Source organism: Astatotilapia calliptera, chromosome 23 (genome assembly GCF_900246225.1).
Source record: "Astatotilapia calliptera chromosome 23, fAstCal1.2, whole genome shotgun sequence".
In the NCBI taxonomy this organism is placed as follows: domain Eukaryota; kingdom Metazoa; phylum Chordata; class Actinopteri; order Cichliformes; family Cichlidae; genus Astatotilapia; species Astatotilapia calliptera.
The window spans coordinates 27,446,146-27,452,148 of NC_039323.1; positions in this window are offsets into that span (position 1 = coordinate 27,446,146).

The window sequence follows — 6,003 nt, forward strand, 5'->3', positions numbered from 1 at the left end:
GTGTGTGCACGTGCTTAAAAGTGTCTCTATTATCTCAAGAGCCATGTCTGTCACAGCAGTGTTTGCAATGGATTGGTCTGTTGACCGCTAATGCAAAGAGGGCCTCAGTGAAAATGAACTGAAACCACTCTAGTGCTATCTTTGTGTTTACACTGGTCATTATGATCGCCCCTCAACCTGTCTTGTGTGTGTGCGAGTATCTAATCATCATGCCAACCTGGTCACAGATGGCCAGCTTCACATAGACACACACACACTTGGGGGAAAAGTGCTTGAGCCGAAAGAGTAATCTTTCAGGTGATTTCTTCCACAGCAGAGGGTGCTGCTGCAAGACAGAGTCTAGAGTCAGGAGTCTGCAGACAAAAGGATGGAGGGATGTAGAGGAAAGAGGGAAAAAGAATGGGGTCGACAAAAGTGAGTCAGGGTGACGATGAGGAAGCGAAAGAGTTGGGGCATGAGAAACAAAGGCAGGCATTAATTTGTGTTTTTAGGGGCTGACATTATGAAGCTTAGTTTATGGGCTTCTGCTCACTGCTTTGAGAGAAAACGAGGCTGCAGACAGACTAACATTATCATGTCTTCAGCCCCCCCCCCTCACCACACACACACTCCTCCACTCCCCCACCCCCAGTCCTGCCCTCCTTCACAAGCAGGGCCCCTGAACGTGCCTGTTGCTATGGCAACTCATTTGAGAGCCTTCTCTCTCTCGCTCTCTGTCTCTTTCTCTAACATCTAAATAAAATCTTGGCTATTTATAGCACAACACTGGCAACATGCAAGCCACATTTAATCGTGCACCCACAAATGGGAATGCAAAACAAAAATGCAGTAAACAGGCAACTGCACATGTGCAGTAATACACAGGAAGACGTATAGGCTTGTGTGCACACCCGCCTCCTCTATGCCAAGGCTTGCTGCTGTGCGTCCATCTGTGAATTAAGTCCACCTGTGGGTTTTGTTTGTTTACCCCTGCTTTGGGGTATTTTTTTCTCATCATATTTCAGAGCAGAGCTGGTCTGATAAGCAACCATGGAGTTAATGTGTGTGTGTCTGTTGAACTCCTTGCTGAAGCCCGCCATTGAAATCTTCCCGTCGTCTGTTTGATCTATCTCAGCTTTATCTTGACACTTGCCGCAGAGTGCTCTCCAGGCCAGCTGATAAAGTCTGTCAGAATACACAGGGATCCAGACAGCGAGTGACACCGTTTACCTATCGGGACACAATAGCACTCCGTAACTGCAGGCTCATATTGCCCTGCCCCGGTCTACTTCATTCTTGAGAAGGTCGCTCTCAAAGCGTAATCTGTCACAGCCTTCTGATGCGGCTGGTTCGAGCTGCAGACAGGAGACAGGAGAGCAATGAGGGGGGAATTATAAATGTGGGTTTGCCCCGAGATTTACGGAATCTAAAGCCTTGGTGGAGCTTTGGCTCATGAACATAAGGCTGTAACTTTCCTTTTTTTCCCCTCTGGCCATATATATACGACAGCAAGTGGCTGACTGTTTCTGGTTTCAAGCTTACATGCAGGGATGAAAGACTAAATCTCTCATTTGTGTTGTGGGATGAAAGGGTTTAAAAGCTCATGGAACAGATGCAAATGGCCATAAGAGTGCTGCTGCTGCTGCGGCTGCTGCTGCTGGGGTAGTGTACAGCAAAATCTTGCTGCAGTGTGATAGTCAGTGGGCTCTCGGCACAGATCCCTCTCCCTCTATCTTGCAATCTCCGCAGGAGGTGGTCAGAGGTTGGGCAGTGTTCTGGAGCTGGTATATGTTCAAAGTATATGTGGCCTAGTCAGGGCTGGACTGGGACAAAAAAATCGGCCTGGGGAATTTGGACTAGAGACCGGCCCACCAAAAATGTGACGTCATTCAGGGGTAAAACCGCAAAGGGTTCTGGGAACTTGTGGCAAGAGGTACTAGCGCATGCAGGCTTTCAATTGAACTCAGTTACACAGCGATAAAAAGAAACACAAAAAATGGCAAGAAGCTGTTGTATTATTAACTGCAATAGCCGGTGTTGTGCCAAAAAGTGATTGTCTGCCAAAAACCGATTTCCGGTATTTGCCAAAAACTGATTGCTCGTATTTAAATTGCTATAAGTAACTTGTTGGGCTATAATATGTGAAACATATGTCAAATGCATCCCTCATGGATGACATAAAGTCATCTCTCCATCTCCATCTCTCTCTCCTGTTCTTTTATTTCTCTCTCTTGCTCCATCTCTCTCTGCTGCTCTTCTGTCTCCTCTGTCACAGACTTCTCCACCTTTGATAATAAATCAGCCTGGTGCAACATGTAAGGATTGGCACAATTTGTTAAGATTTTGAGGAGTTTGAGAAACTAACCTTAAGCATAAAATAAAATTTACTATCAGTAACTTTATAGCACCCACCCAGCAGTATATAAACTCTGTCATGCTAGCTAGTACGCAGTACCAGTTATTCTAAGCGACTGTAAAAAGTCAGCACAACGAAAACAAACTACAACTAAACTTGGTTTATATCTGACACAGATAGACAGCAGGTCATAACTTACCTGAAGTTCAGTTCCTCTGCCACTATGACCGGCGGCCGCCTCGGGTCTCTCCTCCTCTTGCCTCCCCTTTCCCTTATCCACCTGCTGGCCTCCACCACTTGCTGATGTTGCTAAATCTGTGGAAGCTATGCCATAGCCACCGCCAAACAATTCAGTTATTTTTACACATTTGGCAGCGTCTGCCTGAAGGGCTTGTTTCTTTTTGGCCCTAATTTTTTCTGCACCTCCTTTCCTTTTTTTGTTCTCCATTTTCTTTAGTTCGTCTATCCGGTTGTTCAGTGATGACGCGACGAATCCTACTTCCGGGTCCAAAGTAGTCTGCGTTTAATATGGCTTTTGTGTTGTTAACATGTTTAATGTTATGTATTTTCTTCTATTTGATCTCAAGAAGCTCCTAAAAACAGTCAGTGATCCCTGTTGACCTCCCTCGGCTTTTATTACCACTAATCATTTATTTAAGCTCAGTTTTTTTTAAAACCTTAGGATGTAACTACAGCCCAGCCCATGCAGCAGTATATGAATGACTAACCTCGTATTGTGGATGGATTATCTCAGTTGTTCTCCTGGCTGAAGTTTGGTCCTTTTACAGCATCCTGCCATGCGATTACATTTGTTCCTGACCACCGACAACACTCACATTAACTTTTATCGAGTGGAAAAAAAGGTTAGCTTGTTTATATTATGCTAACATGCTGTGTCGCTAGCGGTCACGTAGCACATCATTATATACCAGCTAGCCTAACTTCAGTAACCCTACAAACGTCACTGCTGTCTAGTTTTCTGTCTTCATTTATGCTGGAAGTGATAACAGAGCTGTACGTTTTAATTTGTTTCCAAAACCCTGCAGTCAGAACATGCTATATTGTATTTAGATAGAAGCTAGCGAGCTAACTCCCTGCTAACTTCTAACTCCGTTAAATGTCATAAATTCCGTTTTCATGGATGCCTGGATGTTAAACTCAATTGTTACACCTGGTAGAGCAGAACGCTGATCATTTTATTAAAGATGAAAGACTTTAGACAGTTTTTCCAACTCTCAGTAATGCCATAGTGATCGTTTGATATATGGACCTGCAGCGGGGTTTAGACCCAGACACGGCTAGTGACGTCAGACTGAACAATCGGATTGGCCAATCCAACACCTTTCATTATTTATACCCTTCCAAAAAAAAAAAATCGATCGGCCCATAAAAACAAAAAGTCGCCAGCGGCCCACCGGGCAAATGCCCGGTATGCCCGATGGCCAGTCCAGCTAGGGGCCTAGTACCAGGGGAGAAAAAGGAAACAATAGGCTGGCTGGTCAGAGGGAAAGAAGGGAAAAGTGTCAAGGCGCCCCAGGGCAGAATGGAGGCCTGGGATGCTAATGAATTTTGACATGATAAACCAACAAAACAGATAAGCTTTTATAAGCTTTTGTCTGCTTATACCCTCAAAACCCATGACAAGCCTGGTCAGACTATACTGCGAGCATGAGTGTGTCTTTTTTTCTGCAGCTAGAGATTCAGAAGCAGGGGCTTCAAAAGTTGGCTGCCCGCTATCAGCAGCAACAACCTTGTCAAAGCAGCAGGGGAAGGGAGGTGTCTGCGAACCCAGCTGTTAAGCTGGGAGAGGTGTAGATGAATCAGGAGTGTGTGTGCATGTGTGTGTGTAGTAGTTTGCTAACAGCAGGGTGTTAGTGGTGGGCCTCTTTTGTGCAGAGCTGAAGTTTAAAGCAATAGTTCAACATTTCTGCTGAACAGTCTTTCTTGGTTGGTACTTTGATTCTAAACTCACATTAAGCTGTCCTTTAATGAGGATTTAAAAAGTATAGAAATGATATGAGTATAGTTCATCTAGATGGTTGCCTTCATATTTAAGTGTTTCTTCTATAAAAGGGTTTGAAGGTGCCAATATTGCTGGTCACAGAGGCTAACCACATTTCGATTTAATTTACAAATAGATAGGACCTTGAAAACATATTTGTCCTCATTTATTAACGGAAAATAAGTATCCACCTATCTGGCCCTGTGCCAGTGTTAGTATTTCACACAAGAACTGGTAATGAAATAGGCTACAGTTTCTCAAAAATTAATGCATCAAAGTCAATGACACCTATCAAAACCATTTCTAAGGCTTTGGGACTCCAGTGAACCATGGTGAGTGCCATTATCCACAAGTGGAAAAACATGGAACAGCGACAAACCTTCAGGAGTGGCCGACGTACCAAAGGTACTCTAAGAGTGCATCGTCGACTCATCCAGGACATCACAAAAGAACCCAGAAAAACACCCAACGAACTGCAGGCCTCACTTGCCTCAGTTAAGGTCTAAGTTCATGATCCAACAATAAAAAAGAGACTGGACAAAAATGGCTTCCATTTCCAAGGAGAAAACCACTGCTGACCAGAAAACACATCTTGATGATACCTGAGACTTTTAGGAAAATATTCGCTGGACTCACATGACAAATGCGGAACTTTTTGGAAAGTTTGAGTCTCGTTACGTTAGACATCAAACAGAAAATCATAACAAGATCATAATACTAACATTTAAACATGGTGGTGGTAGTGTTATGGTCTGGGGCTGCCCTGCTGCTTTAGTACAACTTGCTGTGATTGATGGAACCATGAATTGTGCTCTCTAGCAGAAAAAACATTAGTTAATGCCATGGAGCTCAAGAGCACTTGCGCTATGCAGCAGGACGATGATGCGAAACACGCCAGTAAGTCCACCTCAGACTGGTTAAAAAAAAATAAAATGAATATTTTGCAGTGCCCCAGTCAAAGTTTGGACTTACATCAGATTGAGATGCTCTGACGCAACTTTAAATGTTGCGTCAGAGCACATAAATAAAGCACCACAAATAAAATTCTGGGACAAAATTCTTCCACAGTGATGTGAAAGACTCATTTGCTGTTATCACAAACACTTGATTGCAGTTATTGCTGCCTAGAGTGGCACAACCAGTTATTAGGTTTAGGCTTTGCACACAGTGGAAGTGAATTCTCATCATGCATCGCACCAGCTGGTTGCTTGATGACATTACAGGCTTGGGCTCCCAAGATGACCCGCAAATGTATTTATCAGTTGGTCATATGTCAATCAACATTATTCTTCACTCTCATCATCACACTTTCCATCCAAAGTTAACTTCCGTAGTTGCTTGATGTCACCAAAAATCATGCACTTTCTATGTTCTCTGGTTGCCGCGTTGCTGCAAATCAGTTTCATTGGGTACGCAGCTTTAAGGGGCAATTGCTTTTTCACACAGGATAGTTTGGATAGCTTTTATTTCATTAATACAGGAACGGATAATCATTTAAAAAAACAGAAAATTGTAATTCTAATACAAATTATGTCCACTATTAAAATTTCTAAAACATGTAAGTGTCACAAATATGCAGAAGACTAGGAAATAAGGAAGGGGTCATAGACTTTGTAAGCTAGCAATGTTTCTCAAAAACAAATAGTTCGTTCAGTGAATGAGCAAA